Below are 18,086 nucleotides of genomic sequence, written 5' to 3'. Positions count from 1 at the left end.
ACAGGGTTTCCACAGGGGTAAACTACAGAATTTCCGAAAATATTATTAGTAATCCAGTCATTATTTTCCTATACCTCCCCCACTCCCATCAAAATGACTCTGAAATCTAGTTTGTTTGCTCTGCCAAACAGAGCAAGAAAAGAATCAGATGATCTCAAGAGAGACAAAGACAAAACAAAGACAGGGCCAAGGATCTTGTGAATGTGGGTGTCCACATTCACACAACTCCTCCTGGAGTCCCCTCTGCTGTCCCCTCCCCTGTTTACAACCCATTTTTGTTTCAATAATCCTAGGAATTGGCAAAAAGGCGGGAGGCGGGGAAGGATGCTGTTTTTCATCCAACACAAAGTATTTAGCAAGCCTCTGCAGGGAGGCAAAACTTCTCCTGTACCCTTTTACAGCTTCCAGCTGGGACTGAGAATTAAATTGATAAAAGACAGATTAACAGGAGAGAAAAGCATGCAAATTCTATTTAATATTTTTACATGTACACAGGAGCCTTCACTGGAAAAAGAAGACCCCAAAGCAGTTAGGCCTAAGTGCTTATATACCAGGTTGAACAAAAAATAGTCATTGTGGAAAAGTAAAGGGCTCCCCTCATAGCTCAGTTGGTAAAGAATCTGTCCGCAATGCAGGAGACCCTGGTTCAATTCCTGGATTGGGAAGATCAGCTGGAGAAGGGATAGGCTACCCATTCCAGTATTCTTGGGCTTCCCTGGTGGTTCAACTGGTAAAAAAATCCAGCTGCAATGCAAGAGACCTGGGTTTGATCCCTGGGTTGGGAAGATCCCCTGGAGAAGGGAAAGGCTACCCACTCCAGTATTGTGGCCTCGAGAATTCCATGGACTATATAGTCCATGGGGTTGCAAAGAGTTGGACACGACTGAATGACTTTCACTCACTTCACTAAAATATCTGTGAAGACAAAAGGAAGATGAGGGTTATTTTAGTAAGCTCTGTTTGTACAGATTTCTATCAGCCTCAGCTTCCCATCTCTGCTCATCAGTATGTTTCTTTCCCCTTGGTACAGGGAAGGCATCTTTCACATGGGAGACTTATCTCCTGCTTTTAGGAAGAAAGATGAGTTCAGCATACCCTTCATGAATGTGCTGTTTTTCAAGAGTCTTTAACTCAAAATAATCCTTATGACACAGTGGTATATTTGGGGGTATATATTCTGCCACTCTTCACCTCTACAAGCATACAAGGTGATTTTGTTGCTGTTCTTTGTTTGTTCTGGCTGCACCAGGCAGCTTGCTGGATCTTCTTAGTCCCCTGACCAGGGATTGAACCTGAGCCCCAGAAGTGAAAACACTGAGTTCTAACCACTGGACCACCAGGGAATTCCCAAAAAGGTGTTAGAGACAAAATTGTGTCCCCCACCAAATTCATATGTTAGTCTTAACCCCTAGTACCTTAGAATGTGACCGCGCTTGGAGATAGGGCCATTTAATTACAGTTAAATGAGGTCATTGAAGTGAAATGAAAGTCACTCAGTCATGTCTGACTCTTTGACACCCCATGGACTGTAGCCTGCCAGGTTCCTCTGTCCATGGAATTCTCCAGGCCAGGACACTGGAGTGGGTTGCCATTCCCTTCAGGGGATCTTCCCAACCCCGGGATTGAACCCAGGTCTCCCCCATTGCAGGTGGATTCTTTACCCTCTGAGCCACCAGGGAAGCTCAAATGAGGTCATATGGATGAGCTCTAATCTGATACAATTCATGTCCTTATAAAAAGAAAGAATACTGGGGCACAAGCACAAAGGAACAACCAGGTGAAGACACAGCGCGAGCACAGCCATCTGCCAGCCCAGGAGAGACGCTCAGAAGGACCCTACCCCACCAGCACCTGGACCTCAGGTTTCTGGCCTCCAGGACAGTGAGAAAATACATTTCTGTTGTTTGATGCACTCAGTCATGATGCTTTGTTATGGCAGCCTGAGAAGATTCGTATACGAGGCCAAAGAATACCACATAAAATGTTTCCCTGAGGAACTACCTAGACTTTGCTGTTGAAAAATCTCCTCAGTCCAGCAGTCTCACAAAACACGAGATGTATGTAAAGAAGTTCTGTAGCTACTGAATGATTAAACTCAGAGCCTGACTATTTACAATCAACACTGTCTCCAAAAGGTCACATCTTACAGGTTCTTGTCCACTGTGTGTTCCCCGCCTGGCTCCCTGATGACACTCTCCTGAGTCATTGGGCAGCTCCCTAATTGGTTTTCTGTTTTCTGAGTGCCAGTTTCCTGATGAGAGCTGTTTACAGCCTCACCACTTTGGCCAGAGGAGGGGGCGGGAGGGAGACCGACTGCTGACAGAAGCTGTTTCTAAGAAACTCATCTCTTGTTTTTCCCCAGATACAGTCTGTGATGGGAGAAGAGACTGAAGGGACAAACTTGAAGACAAAATATCAGATGATGAGCAGGGACGTGATTCCCAGCAGGGTGCTAGTCATTCAACCACTGTGGCTGGAGCTCCAATCCTGAGCCAGGTTCTGAGTCAGGCACTGAGGATGATGGCGAGAATCAGTGAAGATCTAGTCAAGTGTGATGTCTTAATTAATGAACCCTGAGACTAATGCTGCTCTAAGATTAAGTTGTGTGCATTTAAAACAAACAAAAAACTCACATTCTGCAGGCATCATAGAGAAGTTTGGAGCTCAGCATGAAGAAATGGGAGAAGGGAATCTAACTTCCAGAGATCTAAGTGGAAGAATCAGTAAGGAGGCAGGGACAAAGGAAGATGGGGAGACAGGGGCTAAGGAAGAGCCAGATTTGGTGAATGCAAGAGGCTTTGCCCTTCTTTCAGCTGTAACCTGCACTCATTTCACACGCTAGCTAGCAAAGTCATGCTCAAAATTCTCCAAGCTAGGCTTTAGCAGTAAATGAGCTAATAACTTCTAGAGGTTCAAGCTGGATTTAGAAAAGGCAGAGGAATCAGAGATCAAATTGTCAACGTCCATTGGATCATAGAAAAAGCAAGAGAATTTCAGAAAAACATCTGTTTCTGCTTCACTGACTATGCAAAAGCCTTTGACTCTGTCGATAACAACAAACTGAAATTTCTTAAAGAGATGGGAATACCAGACCACGTTATCTACCTCCTGAGAAACCTGTATGTAATGTAGGTCAAGAACCAATAGTTAGAACCAGACATGGAACAACATACTGGTTCCAAATTGGGAAAGGAGTACGTCAAGGCTGTGTATTGTCACCCTGCTTATTTAACTTACATGCAGAGTACATCATGTGAAATACCAGACTGGATGAAGCACAAGCCAGAATCAAGATTACTGGAAGAAATATCAATAACCTCAGATATGCAGATGACACCACCCTGACGGCAGAAAGTGAAGAGGAACTAAAGAACCCCTTGGTGAAAGTAAAAAAGAGGAGAGTGAAAAAGCTGGCTTAAAACTCAACATTTAAAAAACGAAGATCATGGCATCTGGTCCCATAACTTCATGGCAAATAGATGAGGAAATAATGGAAATAGTGACCCACTTCTGGGCTCCAAAATCACTGCAGGTGGTGACTGCAGCCATGAAATTAAAACATGCTTGCTCCTTGGAAGAGAAGCTATGACCAACCTAGACAGCATATTAAAAAGCAGAGACATTACTTTGCCAACAAAGGTCCATCTAGTCAAAGTTATGGTTTTTCCAGTAGTCATGTATGAATGTGAGAGCTGAACCATAAAGAAAGCTGAGCACCAAAGAATTGATGGTTTTCAACTCTGGTGTTGGAGAAGACTCTTGAGAGTCCCTTGGACTGCAAGGAGATCCAACAAATCCATCCTAAAGGATATCAGTCCTGAATATTCACTGGAGGGACTGATGCAGAAGCTGAAGCTCCAATACTTTGGACACTAATATGAAGAGGCGACTCATTAGAAAAGACCCTGTTGCTGGGAAAGATTGAAGGCAGGATAAGGGGATGACAGAGGATGAGATGGTTGGATGGCATCACCAACTCAATGGATATGAGTTTGAGCAAGTTCCGGGAGTTAATCAAGGACAGGGAAACCTGGCGTGCTGGTCCATGGGGTTGCAAAGAGTCAGACTTGCCTGACTTGCAACTGAACAACAGCTGTAACATGAGAGCAGTCCCCACCCTCCAGCAGAAGTGCTGACACCTCTCTGTGCTAGGAACGCCTTGCTATTCACAGGACTCCACCAGCTCTCTAGGGAAGAAGGGGGTGATGAGAAGGAAGGCCTGAGTTCATCATTTCTGGGGCAGGAGAGCAGCACCGGTGTGTGACTTGCAAGCTCCAGCTAGAAAACCACATTGAGAGCCATCTCAGTCTCCCCCTCCCAACCTCAGACTCTCTATCAACCCCACCCCACCCCAACCGTGGGGACAGAAAGCAGATCCCCAAACAACACCTAGGTTCAACCAAACCAAAAGCTGATTCTTTGCTTTAAGTCACTACGTTTTCGGATAGTTTGTTAACACAGTCATGAAAAACCAAAACACTTCTCTTCAAGTCTTTTCAATTGCTTCTTTTAAGACCTACATCAGGGGGAGGAGCCAAGATGGCGGAGAAGTAGGACGGGGAGAACACTTTCTCCCCCACAAATTCATCAAAAGAGCATTTAAACGTCAAGTAAATTCCACAAAACAACTTCTGAATGCCGGCAGAGGACATCAGGCACCCAGAAAAGCAACCCAACTCTTCGAAAGGAGAGAGAAGAAATACAGCTCCACCCACCAGAACACCGACACAAGCTTCCCTAACCAGGAAACCTTGACAAGCCACCTGTACAAACCCACACACAGCGAGGAAACGCCACAATAAAGAGAACTCCACAAACTGCCAGAATATAGAAAGGACACCCCAAAATCAGCAATTTAAACAAGATGAAGAGACAGAGGAGTACCCAGCAGATAAAGGAACAGGATAAATGCCCACCAAACCAAACAAAAGAGGAAGAGATAGGGAATCTACCTGATAAAGAATTCCGAATAATGATAGTGAAATTGATCCAAAATCTTGAAATTAAAATGGAATCACAGATAAATAGCTTGGAGACAAGGATTGAGAAGATGCAAGAAAGGTTTAACAAGGACCTAGAAGAAATAAAAAAGTCAATATATAATGAATAATGCAATAAATGAAATTAAAAACACTCTGGAGGCAACAAATAGTAGAACAACAGAGGCAGAAGATAGGATTAGTGAATTAGAAGATAGAATGGTAGAAATAAATGAATCAGAGAGGATAAAAGAAAAACGAATTAAAAGAAATGAGGACAATCTCAGAGACCTCCAGGACAATATTAAACACTACAACATTCGAATCATAGGGGTTCCAGAAGAAGAAGACAAAAAGAAAGACCATGAGAAAATACTTGAGGAGATAATAGTTGAAAACTTCCCTAAAATGGGGAAGGAAATAATCACCCAAGTCCAAGAAACCCAGAGTCCCAAACAGGATAAACCCAAGGCGAAACACCCCAAGACACATATTAATCAAATTAACAAAGATCAAACACAAAGAACAAATATTAAAAGCAGCAAGGGAAAAACAACAAATAACACACAAGGGAATTCCCATAAGGATAACAGCTGATCTTTCAATAGAAACTCTTCAAGCCAGGAGGGAATGGTAAGACATACTTAAAATGATGAAAGAAAATAACCTACAGCCCAGATTATTGTACCCAGCAAGGATCTCATTCAAGTATGAAGGAGAAATCAAAAGCTTTTCAGACAAGCAAAAGCTGAGAGAATTCTGCACCACCAAACCAGCTCTCCAACAAATACTAAAGGATATTCTCTAGACAGGAAACACAAAAAAGGTGTATAAGTTCGAACCCAAAACAATAAAGTAAATGGCAATGGGATCATACTTATCAGTAATTACCTTAAACGTAAATGGGTTGAATGCCCCAACCAAAAGACAAAGACTGGCTGAATGGATACAAAAACAAGACCCCTACATATGTTGTCTACAAGAGATCCACCTCAAAACAGGGGACACCTACAGACTGAAAGTGAAGGGCTGGAAAAAGATTTTCCATGCAAATAGGGACCAAAAGAAAGCAGGAGTAGCAATACTCATATCAGATAAAATACACTTTAAAACAAAGGCTGTGAAAAGAGACAAAGATGGTCACTACATAATGATCAAAGGATCAATCCAAGAAGAAGATATAACAATTATAAATATATATGCACCCAACACAGGAGCACCGCAGTATGTAAGACAAATGCTAACAAATATGAAAGGAGAAATTAACAATAACACAAGAATAGTGGGAGACTTTAATACCCCACTCACACCTGTGGATAGATCAACTAAACAGAAAATTAACAAGGAAACACAAACTTTAAATGATACAATAGACCAGTTAGATCTAATTGATATCTATAGGACATTTCATCCCAAAACAATGAATTTCACCTTTTTCTCAAGCGCACATGGAATCTTCTCCAGGATAGATCACATCCTGGGCCATAAAGCTAGCCTTGGTAAATTCAAAAAAATAGAAATCATTCCAAGCATCTTTTCTGACCACAATGCAGTAAGATTACATCTCAATTACAGGAGAAAAACTGTTAAAAATTCCAACATATGGAGGCTGAACAACACGCTGCTGAATAACCAACAAATCACAGAAGAAATCAAAAAAGAAATCAAAATTTGCATAGAAACGAATGAAAATGAAAACACAACAACCCAAAACCTGTGGGACACTGTAAAAGCAGTGCTAAGGGGAAAGTTCATAGCAATACAGGCATACCTCAAGAAATAAGAAAAAAGTCAAATAAATAACCTAACTCTACACCTAAAGCAAGTAGAAAAGGAAGAAATGAAGAACCCCAGGGTTAGTAGAAGGAAAGAACTCTTAAAAATTAGGGCAGAAGTAAATGCAAAAGAAACAAAAGAGACCATAGCAAAAATCAACAAAGCCAAAAGCTGGTTCTTTGAAAGGATAAATAAAATTGACAAACCATTAGCCATACTCATCAAGAAACGAAGGGAGAAAAATCAAATCAATAAAATTAGAAATGAAAATGGAGAGATCACAACAGACAACACAGAAATACAAAGGATCATAAGAGACTACTATCAACAATTACATGTCAATAAAATGGACAACGTGGAAGAAATGGACAAATTCTTAGAAAAGTACAACTTTCCAAAACTCGACCAGGAAGAAATAGAAAATCTTAACAGACCCATCACAAGCACAGAAATTGAAACTATAATCAAAAATCTTCCAGCAAACAAAAGCCCAGGTCCAGATGGCTTCACAGCTGAATTCTACCAAAAATTTAGAGAAGAGCTGACACCTATCCTGCTCAAACTCTTCCAGAAAATTGCAGAGGAAGGTAAACTTCCAAACTCATTCTATGAGGCCACCATCACCCTAATACCAAAACCTGACAAAGATGCCACAAAAACAGAAAACTACAGGCCAATATCACTGATGAACATAGATGCAAAAATCCTTAACAAAATTCTAGCAATCAGATCCAACAACACATTAAAAAGATCATACACCATGACCAAGTGGGCTTTATCCCGGGGATGCAAGGATTCTTCAATATCTGCAAATCAATCAATGTAATACACCACATTAACAAGTGGAAAAATAAAAACCATATGATTATCTCAATAGATGCAGAGAAAGCCTTTGACAAAATTCAACATCCATTTATGATAAAAACTCTCCAGAAAGCAGGAATAGAAGGAACATACCTCAACATAATAAAAGCTATATATGACAAACACGCAGCAAACATTATCCTCAATGGTGAAAAATTGAAAGCATTTCCTCTAAAGTCAGGAACAAGACAAGGGTGCCCACTTTCACCATTACTATTCAACATAGTTTTGGAAGTTTTGGCCACAGCAATCAGAGCAGAAAAAGAAATAAAAGGAATCCAAATTGGAAAAGAAGAAGTAAAACTCTCACTATTTGCAGATGACATGATCCTCTACATAGAAAACCCTAAAGACTCCACCAGAAAATTACTAGAACTAATCAATGACTATAGTAAAGTTGCAGGATATAAAATCAACACACAGAAATCCCTTGCATTCCTATACACTAATAATGAGAAAACAAAGAGAAATTAAGGAAACAATTCCATTCACCATTGCAACAGAAAGAATAAAATATTTAGGAATATATCTACCTAAAGAAACTAAAGACCTATATATAGAAAACTATAAAACACTGGTGAAAGAAATCAAAGAGGACACTAATAGATGGAGAAATATACCATGTTCATGGATTGGAAGAATCAATATAGTGAAAATGAGTATACTACCCAAAGCAATTTATAGATTCAATGCAATCCCTATCAAGCTACCAACAGTATTCTTCACAGAGCTAGAACAAATAATTTCACAATTTGTATGGAAATACAAAAAACCTCAAATCGCCAAAGCGATCTTGAGAAAGAAGGATGGAACTGGAGGAATCAACCTGCCTGACTTCAGGCTCTACTACAAAGCCACAGTTATCAAGACAGTATGGTACTGGCACAAAGACAGAAATATAGATCAATGGAACAAAATATAAAGCCCAGAGATAAATCCACACACATATGGACACCTTATCTTTGACAAAGGAGGCAAGAATATACAATGGATTAAAGACAATCTCTTTAACAAGTGGTGCTGGGAAAACTGGTCAACCACTTGTAAAAGAATGAAACTAGAACACCTTCTAACACCATACACAAAAATAAACTCAAAATGGATTAAAGATCTAAACATAAGACCAGAAACTATAAAACTCCTAGAGGAGAACATAGGCAAAACACTCTCTGACATACATCACAGCAGGATCCTCTATGACCCACCTCCCAGAATATTGGAAATAAAAGCAAAAATAAACAAATGGGACCTAATTAACCTTAAAAGCTTCTGCACAACAAAGGAAACTATTAGCAAGGTGAAAAGGCAGCCTTCAGAATGGGAGAAAATAATAGCAAATGAAGCAACTGACAAACAACTCATCTCAAAAATATACAAGCAACTCCTACAGCTCAACTCCAGAAAAATAAATGACCCAATCAAAAAATGGGCCAAAGAACTAAATAGACATTTCTCCAAAGAAGACATACAGATGGCTAACAAACACATGAAAAGATGCTCAACATCACTCATTATCAGAGAAATGCAAATCAAGACCACTATGAGGTACCACTTCACACCAGTCAGAATGGCTGCGATCCAAAAGTCTACAAATAATAAATGTTGGAGAGGGTGTGGAGAAAAGGGAACCCTCTTACACTGTTGGTGGGAATGCAAACTAGTACAGCCACTATGGAGAACAGTGTGGAGATTCCTTAAAAAACTGGAAATAGAACTGCCTTATGATCCAGCAATCCCACTGCTGGGCATACACACTGAGGAAACCAGAAGGGAAAGAGACACGTGTACCCCAATGTTCATCGCAGCACTGTTTATAATAGCCAGGACATGGAAGCAACCTAGATGTCCATCAGCAGATGAATGGATAAGAAGGCTGTGGTACATATACACAATGGAGTATTACTCAGCCATTAAAAAGAATTCATTTGAATCAGTTCTAATGAGGTGGATGAAACTGGAGCCTATTACACAGAGTGAAGTAAGCCAGAAGGAAAAACACCAATACAGTATACTAACGCATATACATGGAATTTAGAAAGATGGTAACAATAACCCTGTGTACGAGACAGCAAAAGAGACACTGATGTATGGAACAGTCTTATGGACTCTGTGGGAGAGGGTGGGAAGATTTGGGAGAATGGCATTGAAACATGTAAAATACCATGTATGAAACGAGATGCCAGTCCAGGTTCAATGCACGATACTGGATGCTTGGGGCTAGTGCACTGGGACGACCCAGAGTGATGGTATGGGGAGGGAGGAGGGAGGAGGGTTCAGGATGGGGAGCACATGTATACCTGTGATGGATTCATTTTGATATTTGGCAAAACTAATACAATTATGTAAAGTTTAAAAATAAATAAATTAAAAAAAAAAGACCTACATCAAATCATCTTCTCTGGAAACTTATCTGACATATTCAGTGCCACTTTTATTTCATTTTATTTTATAACCTGATACAGTTTTGAATTATATAGTTCTATGCCTGCTTTTGGTCAGTGTAATAAATTAACCTCTTTTAAACTAGTAATGTTAATGGCTGATATTGAGCATCACAGACCAGGCAATATAGCTGGAAATACATAATATCATTCCCACTTTACAGATTAGGAAACTGAGGCATAAAGTGGTTAAGTAATTTGCCCAAAGGTGGTTCTGTAAAAGTACACTCCCAAATCGGCTCATTGTTCTGTAACTTTGGTGACATGCATTCTGAGCTTTAAATGCTAAAAAGGAAGCTTATGTGAAGAAAATAGCATTGCATCTATATTCCAGGCAAGAAGAAGAAGATTAAAGTAAGAGACTCAGAAACATATAGTATCAATACTTGGTTATTGGACTAATAATGTCATATACACTTGGGGGTATTGGCTGGGCCACCTCTGTAACGTGTGGGTCTATAGTGTGTAGAAGAGAAAAATAAGCCACAAAACCGTTGAGAAACAGGAAAGTACTGTTATGATTTTGGAAGTTTCTCAAGCCTAGTGGCATGAAGAATGGTTCTACTTTGACTGGGAGCCATGTAAGATGGTCTACTGGTGATCTGCTTTTGTTTTCTGCAACAAGATCTCTCTTTGAGCTAACTTGGATTGGTTTCTGCCTTCCGTAATGAAAAGCTCTCTGGCTAAGACTCCGTCCAGAAGATCACATCTGGATGACCAAATGAGATGGCCATAAAATAAAACATTGTAAAATCTATTTACTGGCTATGCTATTTTCTACTCAATGAACCACAGGTTTCTTGACAAATTTTATATTAGGAGAGAAATGAAGGATCATGCCAGGAAACACGAAGTTCTTCAGAAGTAATCTGATTATAAACCTATTTCCTTAATAGGATACAATTTGATTCTAACTCTCATTACCTTTTGACAAGAACATAAGACACTGGTTGTTTAGTCAACAATTCATGAAGCTTTCTCAAATGTTCACAGCCCAGTAGGGTGCATGGTAGATGCCAGCATCCATCTTCATTTTACTGATGGAATTGAACTCTACAGGACTGGAGAATATCTGAGATCATAAGGGTAAGTAAGAAGCTGGTCTGTTTTGGGGTTCTTGGTCCATTACTCTTTTTACCACTGTGCGTTATTCTATGGTGCCTTTTTTGCCCTTGTAAGCATCAAGGAAACATTTTTTCTGACCACACAGATATCCAGGTTTAATTAGAGCTTCTCCAGAGCTAAGTGTTACACACAAGCTGTTACTTTATCATGGTGAGTTAGGAAACTTCAAAATACAATGTTTATCACAAAGTCATCTTCTTGCAGATGTTTCCTTCAGAGCCCCCAAAAGTCAGTGCTCTGAGGACATTCCAGTTTTGAAATATTTTATTGAACCCACTTCTATAAATGCTGTGAAAATCACTCAAACTTCCATACTTTCAACAAGGTAACCATACAATCAAATTTTGAGGCACTGCTCACAATGGCATAGCATCCAAATAGGACAACAGAGTAATCTGTATTCACTTCCTGTGGATATTCTGGAATATGATTTTCAAAGCTCATATCTGCCTTCTGTTCCTAAAGGGGCAAGTCAGTGTGCCCCAATGTGGCCATCACCCCCTCCCAAATCAAGAGGCTTATTCTGTTTGTGTATTATTTTGAAATGTTTTCAATTTTAAATTGCCATAGGAGAATTTGGTTAAGCTCCAAAGACACTTAAATATGAAAAAAATTTCAGGAGGATTTTGGAAAAAGGAATAAGCTATAACAGCAGTTCAAGTGGTGCACTGACCTAAGTTTAACATGGGAAGGTCATGTGCCATTTGGTGGGTTTTGTTTGACTCTCCTTCCCTGGTCAGGCGTGCCGTCCTTGACTCTTGCTTCCACTTGACCTGGGATTGGCCCTTATGCAACTTTAGGCAAAGGCCAAAGAGACTGTGGCCTGAAGGACTCCTGGGCCTGCCAACCTGCACCTTAGAAATTCTGCTGCTGCCTAGCTGTCTCCCTAATAGACAAGAGCAAGGATGGACTCTGTTGTCCATGTTGCATCTCTCAAAGATGGAACAGTCCCCTGTCCGTGCGCGTGCTTCTTGTGAGATGGCTAGGAAGAAGGCTTGCACCCTGACAAGTCAGGAACACCACAAAGCACCAGTTTCTCTCTCAGGTGTTTTTCTGCTTTGCCTTATTTTTTTGTGCCTCATGTTTTGATCACAAACTGAGGAAGGTAGGAGGTTGTTTAGACCTAAAGATACAGCTCCCTCTTTGGGGCTATTATCAAGAATTCCCTCTTTGGGGTTGTTGTCAAAAACAATCTAGAATATTTTTGGATCTGATTTGTGCAAATTTGAGAGAATCACACTCAATTTAGCACAGTTGTTCCTTGGTATACATGGGGAATGGCTCCGGAATCCCTGCAGATACTAAAATCCTGTGGATGCTAAGTCTCTTACATAAAATGGTGTAGTATGTGCAGATAACCTGTGCACATCTTCTCACACACTTTAATTCATCTTTAGATTACTTATAATACCTAATATGATGTCAATGTTACGTAAATAGTTGCCAGAGCATGACAAATTCAAGTTTTACTTTTTTGAAACTTCCTGGAATTTTTTTGCCAGAATATTTTTTCCCCTTTTTTATTGTGGTAAAATATACATAGTTCAGAATTTACCATTTTAATCATTTTTTACTGTACAATTCAATGACACTAAATACATTCACAGTGTTGAGCAACTATCATCTTTATCTATTTCCAGAACTTTGTCATCATTCCAAACAAATTCAGTACCCATTACACAATAACTCCCCATTCCCTCCTCCCCTCAACCTCAGTAAACCTCTATTCTACTTTATGGATTTGCCTATCCTCAAATATTTTTTAGTAGAAGTACAGTTGATTCACAGTATTGTTAGTACCAGTTGTACAGTGAAGTGATTCAGCTATATATATAAAATTCTTTTCCAGATTATTTTCCATTACACAATAGGTTATTACAAGATATTAAATATATATCCTGGTGCTATACAGTAAATCCCTGTTGCTCATCTATTTTATGTGTAGTAGTTTATCTCTTAATCCCATACTTCTAGCTTATTGTTCCCGCACCTCCCTTTCTCCTTTGATAATCAAAAAGTTTGCTTTCTGTGTCTGTGAGTCTGTCTGTTTCTGTTTTGTATATAGATTCATTTGTATTATTTTTGAGATTCCACATAAGTGATACCAAATGATATTTGTCTTTGACTTACTTCACTTAGTATGTTTATCTCTAGGTCCTTTCATACTGCAAATGCAATATTTAGTAATACTCCATTGTCTATATGAACCACATTTTCTTAAACTAATCATATATTTACAGGCACTTGGTTTTTTTCCCATGTCTTAGCTATTGTAAATACTCCTGCTATGAACATTGAAGTGAATGTGTGTTTTCAAATGAAAGCTTTTCTCTTTTCCAGATATATGCCCAGAATCAGATTGTAGCTCTATTTTTAGTTTAAGGAACCTCCATACCATTTTTCCATAGTGTCTGCACCAACTTACATTCCCACCAGCAGTGCACAAGGGTTCCCTTTCTCCACACCCTCTCCAGCACTTACTATTTTAGACTTTTTGATGGCAGCCATTCTGACCAGTATGATGTAATACCTCATTGTGGTTTTGATTTGCATTTCTCTAAGAATTAGCAATGTTGAGCATCTTTTATGTAGGCCACCTGTGTGTCTTCTTTGGAGAAATGTCTAATTTAGGTCTTTGGCCCATTTTTTAATTTTTATACTGAGTTATATGAGCAACAAATTGGACAACCTAGAAGAAATGGACAGGTTTCTAGAAACATACAGCTTGCCAAAATTATGCCAAGAATAAATAGATAATTTGAACAGGCTGATCACTAGAAGTAAGTCTGTTAAAAAACAAAACAAAACAATAATAACTTCCTGCAAATAAAACCAGGAAGGACCAGATGGATTCATTGGGGAATTCTTACTACACATACAAAGGAGAACTTATACCAATCCTTCTCAGACTATTCCAAAGTACTGAAGAGGAGGGAACATTCCCAAGTTCATTCTCTGAGACTGCCATTACCCTGGTACCAAAACCAAATAAAGACACTATTTTAAAAAAAAAAGAAGATGACGACTACAGGCAAATATCTCCGATGAATATAGATGTAAAATCCTCAACAAAATATTACCAAACTGAATCCAACAATGCATAAAATGGATCATACACAAGGATCAAGTTAGATTCATCCCAGGGTCACAAGGATGGTTCAACATATGCAAATCAACCAATGTGGCACACCGCACTAACAAAAGGAAAGACAAAACACACAATCATCTCAACAGACACAGAAAAAGCATTTGATACAATTCAACATCCAGCCATGATAGAAAAAACTCTCACCAAAGTGGGTATAGAGGGAGCATATTTCAACATAAAAGCCATCTATGACGACAAACCTACAGACAACATAATACTCAACAGTGAACAGCTGACAGCCTCCCTGCTAACTTCAGGAACAAAACAAGGATGCCCACTCTCACCACTTCTATTCAATGTATTTTTCCCAAATATATATTTTTTTAATCATTAAAAGTCATTTTTATTGATTAAAGAATTTGAGGAATTAGAATAATTACAATTGATATAATCTTATTGAAGCATAGTATATTTATAAAATTATGTTAGTTTCAGGTGTATAACATAGAGATTCAGTGTTTTTACAGATTATAATCTATTAAACTTATTATAAAGTAATGGCTATAATTCCCTCTACTATGCAATATATCCTTGTTTCTTAACTCCCAAATATTTTTTATCCCCAACCAGTTGAATTCTTGAATGCAGAACCTAGTTATGGAAGGACAGTTATAAATTTATTTAAACCAAAATAAGTATTCCTTAAAGGATCTACCCTGATTTATATATATTTTTTAAGCAGGCCTGAGGAATGAATTATCAACCAAGATACCCACCTTAGATTTAGCATATCTGTGCTTTAATCTCAGGACCCAGGTTAAAAACAAATTCCTCTTCCCACCAAATTAAATTCCTCAAAGTAAGCCCATCCTTTCTTCATTGGTCTAACCCTCCTCCATAGGCCTCTGTGATTCCACCAATTCATCTTAAACCTGAAAACCTGGAACAGCTGTGGATAAATGCCAGTGTTCCCCCTTTGACCCTTATGCCTTACCGTCTCATTTCTGCAGACAGAATTAATACGCTTCACAACACTGGGCAAAACTGAAGCAGAGCTTATAGGTATACTCAGAGTTTCTGAAAACTCTTCAACTCTGTGTGAATCTGTCTCCGTTTATTTCATGTGTTTTTATAAACACTAGGGGAGCAATAACCATTTGAAAGTTAAATTGATTTAACACAGTAAAATCCACTTTTTTTCAGTCTTGAAATAACACTGGACTTTGCTATTCTGACTATTTTGCTAACATTTCTCCTCAGCCCCCACCACCCACTAGTCTCGCTGCTCCTCAGGTCCCCATTACCTGCAATTCTTACTTTTTAATTTTCCAAACAACAATATTTTTTAGTATAGATATTATTCCAAGGGACAATGCTGGGGAATATCCAGCCAAACGTTCAAGGAAATCAAATGAATTGAGAACAGAAGAGAGTGGAAAAGGAAAACTGAGAACACATATTTTCTAGGCCCCTCCAAATTAAAGCTTAAAAAACAGTACTTCACAAAATGTCACATTCAAACATCAGTTTAAAAAAAACTTTTTGTTGGATGCACACTTTAAGCAGCCCAGGGAGGAGGCCCTGGGCTGGCCTGGGAAACCACATCCTGTGGGTCCAGGCTGACCCCAGAGGCTCAGGCCTTTCTACTAGGATAGGTAGAGAAACTTACATCGCTAATCTTTCTTACCTTTCTCCAGGCAGCAGGAAGGCATTTGAGGTCTGCAGTTAGGTCAGGGTGGTTAGGTCCACTCTTCCTCAGACACTGAGCCTGGTCTGGTGTCAAGGAAGTGGCATTCGGACACGAATCATGAGGCAAAGGGAGGAAAGAGTGTCTTCAGGTAAGGCTGCCCACGCTAGGTCTGCCCGTGAGCCTCCTGACGCCGCCGTGCAGCCCGAGGGCTCAGCCTTAGCCTTACCTGGTTCTCACCTGTGATCCAATAGAACTAATCGGGGACAGCTGTGAACTGTTCGGCGCTTAGAACACAGAATCACACTCAAAACTTAAAAGCTTCTTTTTAACAGCAGTTTTAATCATAGTTTTCCCTGTTCTTTTCAAAAGCAGGGCCTAGTCAAGATCTTGTATTGCCATGAAGAAGGTATTTGGTACTACCTTCTCTGAAGGAAGACTTCCCTGGTGATTCAGAAGGTAAAGAATCTGCCCACAGGACAGGAGACCAGGGTTTGATTCCTGGGTCAGGAAGATCCCCTGAGGAAGGGAATGACTACCCACTTCATTATTCTTGCCTGGAGAATTCCATGGACAGAGGAGCCTTGGCGGGCTACAGTCCATGGGGTCACAGAGAGTCAGACAGGGCTGACCGACTAATGCTTTAATTTTCAATCCCTGAAGGAAAAACCCACCCAAAGGCCTCCCTGGCCCACTTCACAGCATGAGGTGATTAGCATGCAACTGAGAGGTTTAAGGCTTTTAATGTACTTAAGTTTACATAGAATTTGGTATTCTTCAAATTGTAACCCTTTAGAGATTGATAAAATCAATATAGTAAATTGCAAATAGCATTTTAAAAATCCACAAAAAACTTACTCCCATGGCAGGTCTGATTTGAAGCCTTGAATGGTGAGGCGTATCTGGAAAAGGCCTACCCTGAGTTCTCCCACAGAGGCAGGCATCATCTCCAGCTCACTGTTTGTCCCAAGTCAGGTTTAGAGGTTTGAGGAAGATAGATGGGGAAACAGTGGAAACAGTGTCAGACTTTATTTTGGGGGGCTCCAAAATCACTGCAGATGGTGACTGCAGCCATGAAATTAAAAGACGCTTACTCCTTGGAAGGAAAGTTATGACCAACCTAGATAGCATATTGAAAAGTAGAGACATTACTTTGCCAACAAAGGTCCATCTAGTCAAGGCTATGGTTTTTCCAGTGGTCATGTATGGATGTGAGAGTTGGACTATGAAGAAAGCTGAGCGCTGAAGAATTGATGCTTTTGAACTGTGGTATTGGAGAAGACTCTTGAGAGTATCTTGGACTGTAAGGAGAGCCAACTAGTCCATCCTAAAGGAGATCAGTCCTGGGTGTTCATTGGAAGGACTGATGCTGAAGTTGAAACTCCAATACTTTGGCTACTTCATGCGAAGAGTTGACTCATTGGAAAAGACCCTGATGCTGGGAGGGATTGGGGGCAGGAGGAGAAGGGGACGACAGAGGATGAGATGGCTGGATGGCATCACTGACTCGATGGACATGAGTTTGAGTGAACTCCGGAAGTTGGTGATGGACAGGGAGGCCTGGCGTGCTGTGACTCATGGGGTCACAAAGAGTCAGACACAACTGAGCGACTGAACTGAACTGAATTGAACTGAATATCCATTTCAAGGACTCACTAACACAGTGGTAACAAGTCTTTCCCCACTAGTTGCGTAGAATCTGCTTATAACGGGACACTTAGCCCATAGCCTCCTTCCCAAGCACAGGTACAGAGGGATACCTAGGCTTAGTAGTTTTTGTCTAATATAGGTTCTCTGAAAAAACATTTCTGGGGTCAAATATTTGAGAAACACTCTCTACTGTGGTCTTTTTGTAGATTCGCAGTGCACGTTAGCCTGTAAAGAGATCCGTTTAACTGTTTCACCCTTCGCATTCCCGGCACATTTGACCTTGGCTGCCCTTCATTAAACAGCCTCTATCGACAGTTCCATTTCCCCAGACCAAGCCCTTAGCCTCACAGATCCTCCCTTTGCTTACCACATCTAGGCATCACCCTTGGTCACGGGGGGACCCATGCAGCATTTACTCTGTGGTCCATGGTAGGTCCTCCACATTCACTTAATGGAGACCTGAAGTAAGACTTGCC

This window comes from Bos indicus x Bos taurus, chromosome 9, assembly GCF_003369695.1.
Source record: "Bos indicus x Bos taurus breed Angus x Brahman F1 hybrid chromosome 9, Bos_hybrid_MaternalHap_v2.0, whole genome shotgun sequence".
Lineage (NCBI taxonomy): Eukaryota > Metazoa > Chordata > Mammalia > Artiodactyla > Bovidae > Bos > Bos indicus x Bos taurus.
This window is presented reverse-complemented; position numbering follows the sequence as displayed.